Below are 16,659 nucleotides of genomic sequence, written 5' to 3'. Positions count from 1 at the left end.
TGCATAATTTGGGATGAACCTCCTAAGAAAATCGATCTTTTGTAGGAATGATTAGAGGGATTTAATATTCTGAGGCAATGGAATCTTTTGAATTTCCTCAACTCTCTTAGGATCAATCTTGGTCTCATCCTTATAAATGATGTGACCAAGTAACTTTCCCTCAGTCACCCCAAAAATAGACTTCGCAGGATTTAGGGAAATCCCATACTTTTTGCATTTGTCAAATATCTGCCTTAGATAATATGAGCAATTCCATCCTTGAAAGACACAGTTAGATCATCCTGATTTATCTCAATGATATTTCCAATTAAGCCCTTGAAGGAATAATCCATGGCCCTTTGAAAAGTGTCCCTAGCATTGGTCAACCCAAAAGGCATCATCAAATACTTGAAAGTCCCCCATGGTGTGGTGAAATTCGTCTAATGTCTATACTCTTTCTTTACCATGACTTGGTTGTACCCAAAGGAACCATCTAACCAGGACATCATGCCTGACCCAGTTACCCTTTGCAGCAAAGTCTCCATGTTAGGGAAAGGATAATTATCTTTTTGACAGGCTAAGTTTAGGTTTCTAAAGTCAACACAAAATCTAATTGATCCATTCTTCTTCCTAACAATCACCAAATTGGATCAGTGTAGAATGATGTGTATGCAGAATAATTCCAGCTGCAAGCATCTTTTGAATATCCTTCTGAACCAAAGTGGCCTACTTAAGTTAATCTGCCTAAGTTTCTGCTGAAATGGTTAAGCATTTTCATCCTTAAGAGGGATACTATGTTCCATAATATTCCTCCCTATTCCCTTCATCATAAGAAAATGCCAACACATCTCTATATTCAAGAAGTAAATTAACTAATAACTTCCTTTCCTCTTCAGTGGTACCCTTACCAATCTTAATAATCATTGGATCATGTGTAGTACCAATGTTTACTTATATGCAATCCCCTCGATCAATCTTTTTCTCTTCTTTCCTCTTTGTAGCATCATGCCTATCAAAGAGTCGCTCAAGGCTACAAGATTCCTAGGAGGGGATTTGTCACATCTTTACACTCTGTATAATTGCATCCTTCGTCCTTGTAGCCAACTTGAAAATTTGCAAATTCCTCCATATTATTCAAAAAACGAATCACTTGACTTTCATTGTTAAATACTTGGCTATGCTCAACATTATCAGGAATTGGTGGTCTAAAGATTACTTCCATTTTTACATTAACATCCACCAAGTTGTCTGCAAACTGTAAAGTAGATGTTGATACTGCTAGCTCATAAGCTTGACTATTCTTCTCTCTAGGAATTGTTTGAATCTTCAATGCATCAAAAAATTTCATATTGTCGCAAACAACACTGCGATATTTATTCAATTTATCATTCTTACAAGCAAATTGATTCTTCACATCGTGAAATAATACTGTTATCAGCTTTTAAATGGACTAGATCAGCTGCAAATAAATCATATTTTCAATGGGTAGATGAGCATTGTAAGACACAAATTGCAAGTGCTAAATTAGCCCATTAAAAGCACAGATAAGTGAGGAACTTGAGCAAGTAAATGAGTGAAATGAAATGGATCTAGGCCACTTGCAAAATTGAAAGAGAACTTGAAAGTACAAAGCAAGAAACCAATCACCAATGTAACGTCGTACTAAATGAGGAGATTGGATGCCAAGGGGAAATCCCCAAGCTCCCTCAAGACGAAAGATTTACTTTTATTATTTAGACAAGAAGACCCGTTATAGAGAAATGAGGGACTTTGAGGCTTGAGGAGAGTTTACAACAAGCTCAAGGGAGTAAACTACTCTTCCAAAAGATAGAATACAAAATACAAATAATGAGAAACTATAATTTTATTGCAAAGTTACAACTCAAGAGTGCCTCAAAGAGGCAACTTGTATTCCTCAAGGGGATCATGCTTAATGGTTCAAATTCTCAAACTTCTAGAGGAATCCTTGTGCAATGGAAGAGGGTAAGAGTGTGGTTCAATCCTCCACCTACAAGTCCCTTCAATAGATGCCTCGAAGCACGTCTTCAAGCCTCCATTAGGACTGCACAAGCATAGAACATAAGAGAATTAGATCAAGAGATGAATATAAGTCACAATAAGAGAATATACAACTAGAGTACAACTTGCAAGAGACAAGAGGGGAACTCACATTCGCCCCTTGCGCAAGCAAGAAGGACTAAGTCCTTCAACAAGCCCTCAAAGGTAGATACAATCAATGATAGTGCATAAGTCGTAACAAATAGAATTTGATTTGAGAGTAAAATATGCTAGAGAGCAAGGGTAGGGGGCTCCCTTTGAATTTGTTGGATCAGCCTTTAAGAGACTTGATTTGATGTTGGTTCTTACACCTTTTGCCTTGAGAGTGAGTTCATCCAACCGAAGACTTACCCCACGCTCAAGCTTTGCTCAAAAACATCAAATTTTCTACTCACTTGAAAGAAATTGTTAGCTTCACAAGGGACTAGACTACACAATGAAAGAAGAGGCTAGAGGTTCAACCAAAAAACCTTCTAGAGCTCTTCAACCAAGAGTGGTCCTCTAGGCCAAAAATTAATGGAAGATAGCTCACACCAATTAATCCAAGAGTATGGAAAATGAAATAACAAATTCGAATTCAACAAGCATAGAACATGAAGCACTTAATTGAAACAATATTACCTCAAAAGAGAGGAATAACACCACATCAATGTAACCCCCAAAGTCTTGCTTTATTGATCAATGAAAATACTTTTGGTACAAAATTCAGCAGAGCTTTTGCTCGCCCAATAACTCATCTAAGAATGATCTAATAAGGAGCCCAAAGCTCATTTAAATGGAAGAATGGGAGAAGATCCAAATGGAAAACCCAAATGACAAGTGGAGAAAGATGGAAATCCCAAGAGAAATTCGACTTGCAAGTGTATGAGACTCATTGTCAAGTGTCGAAATCTGGACTATGCACAGCATATTCCCTCCTTATCGCATGTGCCAAATTTGAATTTCTTTCTGCTGTGCCATGTGCGGATGTTGGTAGGTGGAGAGGGAAGCATATTCCCATGAAATCCCCAACCAAGAAGCCAAGAATTGACACTTCTGCAAATCGTGTTCCAAACTGTCCTCAAATGCTGCGTATATAGTATATACTGCTGTTCATGCTTTGTGTGGGTGCCAAATCTGTTCTGCGTGTAGCTGGAATAGGAGGCTGCGTACAAGTGTAATGTTTGGTAATGTTGGTGGAGACATATCTGTCCAAATCTCTCCATCAAATGTTTCTAATAATAGTCCTTTGTCATGAGTTGATTTCCCTTGAGATATTCGACTTGCCACATGGGAAATCTATCCCTTAATTCTGTCCCACCAAATGATACTCCCATGTGCCATAATTCCTTGATGATGTGGGTGCCCACTCACCCTTTGACTTGCTTCTTGACTTAAGTTTAATTTCCAAGTCATTTCCACCTCATTCTAGCATGTGGAAATTTTTAAATTTTCTCCACCTTTAATCTCTGGTTATTTTATTACCACATTTTCCCTTAGGCTTAGGAAAAATGGGTATGAGGGGTAAAACACATTTTATGACCCCCAAAATGTGTCTTAGTAGAAAGATGAGATGTAGAGGTCCAATTTTGATTACTCATACCCCCTAAAACTTCTCTAGACATCACTTATTACAATTCACTTTAAAATTTTATTAAAAATCCCGTTCTGTGGGAAATTTTTAATAATTAAAAAATGACCTCTAGACTTAACTGAATTCTGCAAAATTTAACAAATGATCTAGCATGGTAATAAATTGACTGTAGACACTAGGACCCCCTCAAAGCTCTACCATCAAGCCACACTCTAGCTTTGGGAGTATATCTGGGAGAAAAATTCAACTAGTTATTCAGTGTTGAAAAACACGAATAATTAGTTAAGTGAAAAAAGCTCCCTAGAGTGGACTCACTTGATAGTAAAGTCCTAATCTACCTAGGTCTGTTTCATGGGTATATTCATCATGCTAGTATCATGTTTAAAATATCCCTGCAGGGTTGCAAATTTGAGTATAGAATGAAAAGAGAGAGAAGGAAAGGGTTTAAAACCCCTGATGAAATCTAGAACATTGAATGATGTTGGAACTTGGAACACTATGAAATGGACTTTGGGCATGGAATCTTCAAAAAAATCTTCAAAATGTTTCCCTCCAAATCAAGTCAGCCCCGGCTAAGAGACCAGTCCATTCACCCTAGAGAGACAACTATATGAAGGCAAATTGACCTCCTCATTTTGGCAATTCACATTCCACACACAAGACAATTTCTGGGCAAGTGAGCGAAAGAGAAGAAGGACAAAGAAGGACGAAAAGAAGGTTTAGTTTTTTTGTTTCCTCTCTCTTTGTTAGAAAATCATAAAGGTAGAAAGATTTTCTTATGTTGATAATTACTTGTGATATCTTTGTGTCCTTATTAATTTTCTTATGTTCTTCTTTTATCTTTGTTTCATCAAGAAATCATCAAAACTAAACACGAAGATCAATGACACTAGATGTAGGCTTTTAGCTAAGGCTAAAACCCCCCTATAGGGGAAAATCCAGTCAAACTCTTCTGCTAGCAAAATCAAGTTGAGATAGACCAAGACCCTATACCGAAAGACCTTCCTCCTCCACCAAGTCAACCCTCCCTTCCAATAGATGATCTCTCCCAAAGTAAGTGTCAGCTACTCAAATGCAACTTCAATCTAGAATTTTGACCCCCTAGCTTTAGAACTTTGACCCCCAGCTTCAGAATTTTGGCCTAGCGTCAGGACTGCAGTTTCGACCCTTCCAGCAGCTAAGTAGCTTCGCACATGTGAGAGAAAGAGAGAAAATTTCGAGTTCTTATGCTCGACAAAGTCCTCCTTTTTCGCTAGCCCTTTCCTCCTTGTTCCTTGAATTTCGCACTTTTTCTTCTCCCATAAATTGCAGATCAAACTTGATGAGTGAGTGCTCCAAATGAGGTCGAGTTGCTTCCTTTATATAGGAGATTTTTCCACTCAATTAGGCCAACTTGTACAGTTTGAGGCTGACTTGGTGGCCTAGAACATCTAATTTACATCAAAATAAATTTGTTTCTTGATTGACAATGCCCAAGAAGGGTCTATTACATTATGACATGGACACAGACACTTGACATAAACCCTAGAAGCCTACAATGGAGGCTTTGACGTATAAAGCATTCACCCAAGCATGAAACACATGTTTTGATAAGTCAATTTCTTTTATAATAAAATTCCTTTTTATTTCTTTTGACACATACATTACATCATCACTCAAATACAAGTATGAAGATTGATATTAGTTACATTCTTCAACACTCCTGCTTAACTAGGGAGGTATTCATAATTACATGGAAGATCTCAAAATGATATGAACCATGAAGATTTTTAGCACACACAATGTTACATATTAGATACCTGACCAAGGTACTCTAATCGGGTGGGACGAAGGTGAACTCAACCTCTAGCCACTTTAGGTACCATCAGGCTTTTAAGTTTTATCACCAACCCAGGGATCTAGGTGCATATCCAAGGTCAAAGCTCCATTACCAATGCCACCCTCCCTAGTTCGGGATCTAGACATCAACACATAGGCCAGCTAGATGTCCTCCCAAGCATCTTGCCATTAGATGCTTCATTTCTCTTTTAAATCAGATTTATAGCCACCACTTCCAAGCATGGTTCAAACTTTCAATCTATTTATGGAGAGATTCCGCATAATTACAACCCCAATCAGTTATAAATTTTCAAATAGATATGTAAGTAAACACAAACCTTCGGGGTCCTCAATCATCCTGATGCTACTTATATCGTTATCCAAATACAGCTTGTCGGAGGCTTTCTTCTTCTTTAATTTTTTAAATAGCACCAAATACAACCTCGGTACTTCTCAAGTCTTTGTGAACATCTATCTGTAGCACTTTCATTCTTCGGTTTCATTCTTACTTCAAGGTATTCATTATGACTGTCACAATATGCCCTCCCTTTCAATTGGGGAGATATACCCTATCTTCTATCTAGGCTCCCTCTCAACTTTAGGGAGTTCAACAATTTAATAACATCGGAGAAACTTCAACCCTTCAATGTTTCATTCTTTCTTATGGCATCAAAGTTATCTTGATCATCATCATTCTGAGAGTTTTCTGTTGGAAATAGTACCAAGGAGAGGTGTTACTAGGCATTTATCCCTTTTAGCTTAGTAGACTTATTAATTACTTTTGTCTTGGTGACATTTATGAGTTATGTTAATATCATGGGTGGAAAAAGTACTTAAAAGTGTTGTACCATGTACTTTAAAGTCACTTGTACTTTATAAAGTGACTTTATGTCTAAAGTACATAGTGCACATTTCTAATATTAAAGTCACTTGTATTTTATAAGATGACTTTATGTGTAAAGTATTTAGTGTACATTTCTAATATTAAAGCGAGTTGACAAATCACTTCATGAGAAAAATAGAAAACGATACACAACTTGGAAAGGTACTAGGCGGCTGGCCAATGTGTGAGGGGGGTCAATTGGGAGAGTTAATCTCAACCACACATCTTCACATCTTGAGATTTGGAGATTAAATCTCATCCATTGCATCCTAGGTTTAGGGATTCAATCTTTTTAAGAGACAAAAAGAGAAAAGGGAGGCTCATTTTTCATTTTACACTTGAGAGAGCATGAGGAGAAAAGGAGAGGAGAACTTCAAGGACAATTTGTTGCAAGAGAAGGAGCTCGATTTTCTAGGAGGGAGACAGCCATAGTAGGCACGAATTCTTAGGAGAGGAGCACGAAAATCAAGGAGAAAGTCATCATGAATTTGAAGGCAAATAACATCACATAAATCAAGGGTGGTAACATGAATTTTGTGGCTGTTGGGCATGAATTTTGAGGTTTGCTCTAGCGTTGACTTGGCCTGAAAATCGAGGAGGAATTTTTGGGTTTGTTGCTACAAGCAGTGTGATTTTTGAGGAGGGTCCCTACCAACGTTGCACAAAGCGAGGACGCAAAAGCGTCATTTCCAAAAAATCTAGGAAGCGAAGTGTCTATTTTATATATATATATATATATATATATATATTTTGCATTTATATTAAAAAAACATCCCAAATACCAAATTAGTTGTAGAAGACATGAAAACAAGCATATTTTTACATAAATCAAGATAAATATGGCATCCATGATTCCATTGTACATCAATGATTAATTATTCAACCATCAACCATCTAGATTCTGGCAATGACAAACATAGAATCAATTTTTTAAGCATATCTTAAAACATAAAACATTTAGAAGATAAAATCATCAAACATTCAAGTAACTTATCTAGCAAGTGAACAATTGTCAACATGTGTCATGTCCAAAATTCAAATAATAATGTTTACAAAATAGGCCACTTGGCCACCACCAAGACTCAAGTACACACTGAACTAGGAAGAGTAAGAAAAAAAAGGTTCAAATTCACAACAAGCCTACAAGTCTAATGATTAATCTATGACAAAAGTAGTAAATTGTGAATATATCTAATAATCTCTCTTCCTTCCGCCATGAATAGTATGTGGCGGTGGGCCTCCACATGGTGGCAATGAAGAAGATGGCACCTGCGGAAGTTGTGGCACTGAAACTGATGAAGATGAAGCCCCTACTGTTGGTGTTGAAGCATTGAACCTGGGAACCATGGTACTAGATGGGGGTGGCATCTCATGTCGATCATCATCACCCTGGATAAGGGCATCGTCTAATTGCTCTAATCACAACACTCCAACCCCCAAATTGGGCTCCTCTGGATTTTTGTCCCAAACCTTAAGGTCTTTATTAGTCTTTGCATCATCACAGTAATGGGACAACAATCGCAAGTTGTAGTGAACATAAAGCAAGCTCTCTACCCGGTCTAAACTCACTTGTTCCTTTTAATGTGAAAATTCCTAGTCCTTAAGAAACCCCTACAACAAATTTGAATCTACTTCATCTACTTGATTTTTAAATTACATTCATCAAGTTATTCTTCTGAACACTGAAGAAAATTACTTCTGCAGCCTACACTAATTATATATTTGATCTCATGAAACAAAAAATAGAGCAAAGAAAACGATACATAGGACACATTTATTTTTGGACACAATAGGCCCCGAAAAAACCCAATGCGGGAAAGCCGGTGCAGCAGCTCTGAGGGTTTTATTATTATGCAGGAGAAATGTCTGAATACAAATCTAGGATGCTCACCTAGCAATCCTTTACAGAGAGAATACTGGCGGAAAATTTGAGTGAGTTTTATCTCACTTCACCCTGCAGAATTCCGGTTGATTCGGCACAAGACTGGCTAACTCCGACTATTTCTGCATTGGCTCTGCGTTAGCCTTGCGTCACCTTCTCTGCCCTTTGTGTCAGCTCTCCCGACTATTCTAGCAGTTCTTGGCAGTTCCGACAGTTCCCGACAGTTTCAACTATTCCGACAGCTCTAGATTCTATGTGACAGACAACTTTTTTGCGTCAACTCTCTCGACTGCTGCACTGCTTTTGCGTCAATTCTCTCGGCTATTCCAACAGTTCCTGATAGTTCTAGCAGTTTCGGTTGTTCCGACAGTTCTAGATTCTAAGTGACAAGCAACTTTTCTGTGTCAACTCTCCCAGCTATTGGGTTGCCTCTTTGCAAGCTCTCTCCGCCTCTCTGTTCTGTATTCTCCGGAAAGTCCTTCTCTCGGATTCCCTCTGCCCCTTAGCTGCAAGATTTTCCCAATCGATTTTCCTCCTGAGAACTTCTCACCTTAGAAAATCGATTTCCTCAATCTCTTTGTGTGTGTTTCCAAATGAACCCCAAGCCTCCATTATATACTTTTCTTGTTGAGTCTTCAACAGCCGAGATTAAGTCTCTAATCAACGGCTAAGATTAAAACATGATTTGATCCGCCTTCTAGATCAATCTCACCCATATTTTGATTAATACCCATTAATATTTTAATTTCCCTAAGTTTAGACTTAGGAACTCCATTAAAGATATTAATTATTTTAATAAAATACAATCCGGGTGGAATTTCACCAAACAGTTTCTGGGTTATTTAGAACTCATGCGCCTTAGCCTCTCCACCAATTTTCAAGGCTAGAGCACTTTCGATGCTACCAAAAAATAACACTCCCTCTTAGAGAGGAAAGTGCTCTAGCAACAACGTCCACCTGCATGCTGCTCTGTTTCTGAAGCACCTCCTTTCTACATTGCTACTGCCACCAACACTGTGTTGCTACTGCTACTGTACTGCTGCCCATGACACTGCCACTACTGCATCTGTACTACATCTCCCTCTCAAACACTGCATCTGCTATGCTGCTAGCACTGCCACTGCTAACACTACATCCGTACTGCAACTCAGTTGCTGAGAGAAGCAACTGAAAAACATCCAAAATTAGTTGAACTTAACTGTGTTCAACATAATACAATGAATGTTGGAATCTGACTGCTGTTGATTCTGACCCTCTGAATCTTTTGCGCTGCTACTGACTCCTACATTGTGCCAACTACACTGCTGCCAACCTTGCTCTGTGTTGATCAGTCTCTGGTCCCTAGCTACTGCAACTGTCCTCCAAACGCTCCACTGCATCATCTGACACTAAGTCCATCTTACTGCTGCTGAATCTTGGGCTCCCGTAGCAAGGAATTGATCCAAGAGTTGGACTCCTTATGGAACCTGCCCATATGTAGCTCTTTCGAACTACAACTCTAAATTTCCCCACCTCCCTCCTAGAGATGTGGCTGCCATCTCTGGAAAATGTCGAATGACATCCTCTCTCCTCTGCACAACACTAGACCGGGCTACACACTCCCTACTAAAGCTTGTAGATCTGCCCCTCTCCGCTGCTGTTCAGCGAGTGAAGATTCAAACTCCTTGGTTGGAAGTCCTTTGAGGAGAAAATTCCCCTTCTACATGTATTTGTTCTTTTCTAACGGATTTTTGCCCCAGTCGAGACTGCGCCCTTCAAGCATTGCGTTGAGGCTCTGCATCACTCCCTCTGCCTCTACAAACTGACGAACTGGAAATCGTACCTCTCTATTATCTCACTCAGAGAGAGATTTCTTCGGATCTGCTTCCCGGCAAGGACTGCGCAATCCCTTCAAGGGGATTCGAATTGTTGCCAAGTGCAACTTTTGGCCTCACTGCTCAACACTTGATTTGCTCTTTCTGTTTCAAAATCAATGCTTTGATACCATGTGAAAATTTGTAGTCCTCAAGAAACCCCTACTGCTGCAAATATGAATCTACTTCATCACTTGATTTTTAAATTACATTCATCAAGTTATTCTTCTGAACACTGAAGAAAATTACTTTTGCAGCCTACACTAATTATATATTTGATCTCATGAAACAGAAAACAGAGCAAAGAACAAGATACATAGGACACTTATTTTTGGACACAATAGTCCCCGGAAAAATCCAATACGGGAAAACCGGTGCAACAACGCAGAGGGTGTTATTATTATGCAGGAGAAATATCTAAATACAAATCTAGGATGCTCATCTAGCAATCCTTTACAGAGAAAATATTGACGGAAAATTTGAGTGAGTTTTACCTCACTTCACCTAGCAGAATTCTGACTAATTTGACACAAGACTGGCTAACCCCGACTATTTCTGCGCTTTCTCTGCGTCACCTTCTTTGCCCTCTGCGTCAGGTCTCCGGACTGTTCTGGTAGTTCCTGACAATTCTCGACAGTTCTGACAGTTCCCAGTAGTTCTGACAGTTCCCGACAGTTTCGGCTGTTCGGACAATGCTGGATTCTATGTGATAGGTAGCTTTTCTGCGTCAGCTCTCCCGTTTACTGCGCTGCTTCTGCGTCAGCTCTCCCGACAGTTCCTGGCAGTTCCGACAGTTTCGGCAGTTCTGGATTCTGTGTGATAGACAACTTTTCTGCGTCAGCTCTCCCAACTACTATGCTGCCTCTCTGCAAGCTCTCTTCACCTTTCTGTCTGTATTCTTCGGAAAGTCCTCCTAGGCAATTCACACCCCTTGCTTGGCCTGCACATATCTAGAATTATTTTGCTTGTATCTTGCTCTAAAACTGCACAATCTCACTTTCTTCGCTTTTGAGCCTATGATCAACAATTCTCTGATACCATGTGATATTTACTTAAATGCACCAACTGAAGTTTATTCTTTTAATTGATTAGCAATTTATTTGTTTATGACAAATAACGTATAAATTATTGATGCATTTTTCACAATAAAAATACGCTACGGAATATAAAATCAGGATCTGAGAAATAGATGCACGCACATAGAAATAAACACCAATATTTTTGGACTAAATGTCCTCGGAAAAACCCTGAAGGGAAAACCGATGCAACATATGAGTGTTTATATCATCATGCAACAAATATGGAGAATTACAATCATTGGCCTTCCTAGCTCAGCTCCAACAATTTTCCTTAACTAGAAAATATATTGGGAGAATCTTTTCCCTCACAACAATTGTTTGGCCGCTCATCAGCAAACTCGCACTTCCCAGCTAATTCGCACAACTGGTTTGGACATGAGCACTGCTTGTTCTTCTGAGTTAGATCTATGTTAGGAACTCCTCCATATGAGCTATCCTGCCTGTCTTTGCCTCTAGAAGCAATTCGCTAGGCCTCTTGGGACTTGATCTGGGCACTAGCAATTGAATCGATCCCTCTCCCTGAAACTCGCACTGCAGAATTTGGCCTCCCTGTTGGATAATTAGGCCTTCCTTCCATGAATCTGGAAACTGGAAATCCACTTGAGAATTTCTCTAGAAATTATCCCTGTTGCAAACCATTGCTACGCTACTTGCCTAGCTCAAATTCTTCCCTCGCTGAATATTGCAAACTGGGTAATTCACACTGCCTTGCTCCCTTGCTTCACAACTGTATCTCTCTCCATCCCATCGACTTGCTCTTATAATCTCTCGTTGGAGCTTCAACAACTAAGATCAAATCATGATCGATGGCTCAGATCATCTTAGACTTCATCAAGTCACTTTCTGGAAGTATTTAGAGAAAAAATCGAAATACCTGTTAATTAATCAATTTTTCTAAGTTAGACTTAGAAACTTTTTAATTATTGATCAATTAATTTAATTGAGAGGTTTCTAAGTGTTTTCTCTCGAAACCTTTTTTAGGTTTTGGAGATCTCATGTTCCTTAGCCTTTCTGACACCTTAGATACTAAACACTTGTCTAATGCTATTCGAAATCCATAAACTACTAGGAAGACAAATCCATATTAACCTGGTCTTTGAATTTTTCTGCAACCATCTTTGGAAAATCTTTGCGAACTCAAATACACTGGAGAAATTAATAATCTGGGTTATGAAACCCTCATGTGCTTTCTCTTCCAGGCCTTGCGTTGATCTGCTGCTGCAAAACCCTTTTGTTGCAAATCCGTTGCGCTAGATCTGCTTTGTGATATTTGATTTTCCTTTGGAAGTCCTTTCCGACAACCTCACTACCTACTACCACTCACTGAGACAACTTGCACTTCCTCTGGATCACCTCCGTAGACTGAAAATCGAGCTGCCGCCTTTTCTATATGCATTGGTTGAATGGCCTGTGCAGATCCGCTCTCCAGTGCTTTGGATCTCCCTCTGATCTGATCTGCTTTGATATTGTTGTCGCCTTGTTTGCACAACTGGGTTAGTATGGGGAAAATCCTCAACCCCACAAGGTGTGACTTAGTGGAAACCACTGTTGATAATATCGGTGATATATCGGGGATATTCGGAAATATTGCGATATTTTCGGCAAAACGATATATCGCCGAGAAAATATCGCGATATTTTCAAAATATCGGCAAATATCGGCAAAATATCGCGATATTTTGAAAATATCGGCAAAATATTGGCTATATTTAAAAATTTGAAAAAATTATTTTTTATGCTTGCCGATATTTGCCGATATTTTCGATAAGATATTTTTTGGACCCTCGCCGATATTTTGCCGATACCGATATTATCAGCAGTGGTGGAAACCCAGGAGATGGGGCTATCACCTATTCCCAACTCTTTCCATTAAAGCTCTCTCCTAGTTAAATCTAAGGGTGGTGGTCCCTAAATGAAGGTTAGATGAAATGCAATTTTCTAGGAGACTAAGGTTAGGGGAACTACTTCAAGATATGAGCAAGCTTATGAATATATGAGCAATATAAAGATGTGTATTCAATGATAATCAATACAACATTCAAGAGATAAGCATATAAACCATTGCCTTGTGAATAATTGCTCAAAATCAAATAATAAATACTTGCTCAAATGGACATTCAAAATAAAATGACAAGTAGCCCTGCAAAAGAGAACAGTCTTAGATGAAGTATGAAATATCACTTGCAAGATACAAATGGAATGATATGATTGTAAAGAAATGTTCAAGTAAAAATAATATCATTACATGAGCATAAGCATAAACATCAAGCACATGTAAGAGCAATTTGACAAGTGAAGATGGCAAGATGAAAATCTACACTACTTGCAATATGCTACTTGCAAATGAGATTCAATGGATGCAAAGTATTACTTGCAAAAGTAGATATTGCACTTGCTAAATGAAATACTCAACAACAAAAGATCATAACTTCAATAGTTAGTAAATTTGAAAATGCTTTAAAGTAAGTAAATTACAATGATATGCAAACTAGCTAAAGTGAGATGCAATTATGTTGGTTAATTTTAATCTATATGCCTCTTTTAAGTGAGATTATCCCTTCAACCTCTTGCCAAGGGGTCAAGATTGGGGTGATCTACAAGGAAGAGGGCTGAGGAGGCACAAAGTTCGTTGTTAACGATACCCTTCCCCTCATCCTTACAAATAATTTGTGCCGTCATTCCTACAAGGGGACAAAACCACTTTCATAACTCCAGGATCACACACTTTACCTTACTCCATATCAAATGGAATAAGTTTTCAAGGAAAGCTTTGTCCTATTATGTCTTTACAACCAAGCTTATGCTTAGAGGTAAATTTTTAATGTGCAAGTCTAAAGTAGAATGCCTAATATGAGATGCTTGAATGTTATTGCTTTCCAAATAGAAGTGTTGATAGAAATGCTTCAAAAATAAGTAAAATGCCCAAAATGAATTGCACCAATAACTTCAAATGGAAAAATAGAGTGGAGCTAGCTCAATATTACTTCACAAGTGTTGCATGTGCTTCACCAATTGTTTGCAATTAAATGAGCTAAATGAAATGAGACAAGGAAGTTGCTTAAAGTAAATTGCTTCAAGTAAATGATGACAATGTAATACTCCAAGGAATATCAACAATTATCAAAATAACATGTAGCATAAGTTGACAAAATGATGAAGCATGTACCCAAATAATTATGAAACAATTCACCAAGTTGAGTAAAAATGGATTAGTGAACAAATCAAAGCTTGCCAAAAAATGTAAAGTGCTTGCACATAAAATGAGTTTCTCAAAAGTAAATTGCAGATCTTGTAACTTAAGCGACAATAAATTGAACAATGCAAGAGCTCAAGTAGCAAAACTTGATTAGTCTAAATTATAAAATGAAAGAAAATGTGATTGTTGTGTTAATTTTAAACATTAACCACATGTGAGTTAGATTAGAAAATTAAAAATGCATTCAAGTAAACTAGGTGTGAAAGTCAAGAACTAGAACATGCAAATCAATCCACCCAATAGAGTCCTCCTAAATGAGGAGGTGGGATACCACGGGAAAATTCCCCAAGCTCCCTCAAGCCAAAAAGATGATTTTATTAGAGTTGTGTTACAATGAGGAGAAGTCTCTCAAAGGCTGCCAAATGAATGAAGGAGAAACTTTACAAAAGTGTGACTCGTAAGAGCTAAATCTCTTCCTTAAGCAAGGTAAAACTTAGCAACCAAATTTACAAATGGAACTTCCCAAAATCTGAAATACAAGGGGCTATTATTGCAACAACATATCACCCTTTAAAGAGTGAAAATTTTTGCTTGGACAAGGGAGGATGAGCCTCCTAAATCCCACAGCCTAGTCAAAAATATTGCTGCCCTCAAGTGCAACTCAGCCTTGCAGCAAATAGATATCTTTAGATACCCAGGACCTCCTTAAAATGCATCCCCAAACATGTGCCAAGGTCCTGCAAACAATTTGTTAGTAGTTTCAAGTGATAACTCTCTCAAGCTGCCACACAAATGAGTTAGCAAACACTTCAAACAAGGGCTGCAAGACAAGAGAAATGTTAGTGAAAGTTGGTCCAGAAAAATGCAATACATATATACAAAATCTAATCTACAATAGCCAAGCTAAAGAGTATGAGTAAACTCTCCTTTTTGCTTGGCCATTATCAAGCTCTTGAAATAACAAATTTGAAACATTGAAGCACGAGATTTGGGAAAATGATTTGAATTTGAGAATACTTGGCTTGTATACAAGCTATGGCTAACACCCTTTCAAAACCACTTGTAAGATTAGACTATGAGGCTCAAAGAACAAATTAGAGTTCCTTGAAGAGTTTATCAAGAGTGGGTTGGTCTCTCCAAAGACCTTCCCTCACGCTTGGTCTTTGATCCAAACATGATGTTCGTTCTACAAAACTTTAACCAAAGATTAAAGCCCATATAGCTTTAGCAATAAACAATGATAAGAAATTCTAGAGATTTATGTGAAACCAACTAGAGCATTCTATATCTAGAGAACTTCTAAATCATATATCAATGCAAGATAACTCTACATCAACATATTTCTAAGAATATATGGAAACAAATTAGATCATAACATAAGTAGAAGGAAATAATAGCAACGATAAAAAATTCATACCACATTCAAGGAGGAAGAACACCTCATGAATGAAACCCCAAGGTCTTTATTGATATTTTGAAAGTGTACAAGGCAGCAGTGCTTCCGCAAGCACAATAGCTAGTATCAGGAATACATAATGAGAGCCCATTGGGTCCCTTTATACATATTTGGGAGGAAATCCCAATGAAAAACCATGTGACAAGTGGAGTTGGAGAAGATCCCTAGAAGAGCAAGTTGAATTCCAAGTGGAGAGAAGCTATGACACGTGCTCTTCACCCAAATCAATTCCTCTAGCTGGCCCAACACATCTCCAAGAAATTTGAACTCTCCATGTGTGAATTCAAGAAATGCCAAGTGTAGAACATGAGTTTTATCTCTCACATGATCTCAACCTCTAAACCAAAAGATGACACCTCTCCTCCAAGGAAAGTGTAGTGCTGCCACAAGGAATGCGTGGGCTTCCTCTGGAGATTCGTGGATCCTCGAACTCGAAGTGTGGTTGCGATGTGTAGGAGTCAAGTGTAGTGAGAGTGGAGACAAGACTCCCCTGATCTCCCTTTACAAATTCGTTGACCTCAACAAAAGATCCTCCAAGAAAATTGAAATGTCAAGTCACCCAATCAAATTCCTTGATTGTAGCCGAGAGTTCAATTTCCCCATGTGCTCAATGCTTTAATAATGTCTTGTGTGAAATGATCTTCCACTTGTGCTTTGACTTAACTCTTGACTTGAGATAATTTCCAAGTCATTTTGTCGTATGGAGTCTTTTATTTTTCTCCATTTATTCAATTTTTGGGTTAATTTGTTGCCACATTTTCAACTAAACTTAGGTAAAGTGGATTTTGAGGGTCTAGAACTTAATTTTTACCCCTCAAACTGTGTCTTCGTAGAAAGTTGAGGGTGAGAGGTGTAATTTTGGGCAAACATACCCCATACAACT

At 38.3% G+C, this 16,659-nt stretch overlaps 1 protein-coding gene across 1 annotated transcript in view; it reads left to right on the top strand.

The window, feature by feature from the left end:
- The window catches only part of LOC149189565 (E3 UFM1-protein ligase-like protein), a 331,641-nt gene that overhangs the window by 228,269 nt on the left and 86,713 nt on the right, over positions 1–16,659 (top strand). The window lies entirely within an intron of this gene.

This window comes from Pinus tabuliformis, chromosome 3_1 (assembly GCF_031772625.1).
Source record: "Pinus tabuliformis cultivar Carrire ecotype Pingquan chromosome 3_1, CPIR1, whole genome shotgun sequence".
Taxonomy (NCBI): Eukaryota; Viridiplantae; Streptophyta; class Pinopsida; order Pinales; family Pinaceae; genus Pinus; species Pinus tabuliformis.
Note: the sequence above shows the minus strand (reverse complement) of the source record. Positions and strands in the feature narration are given on the sequence as shown.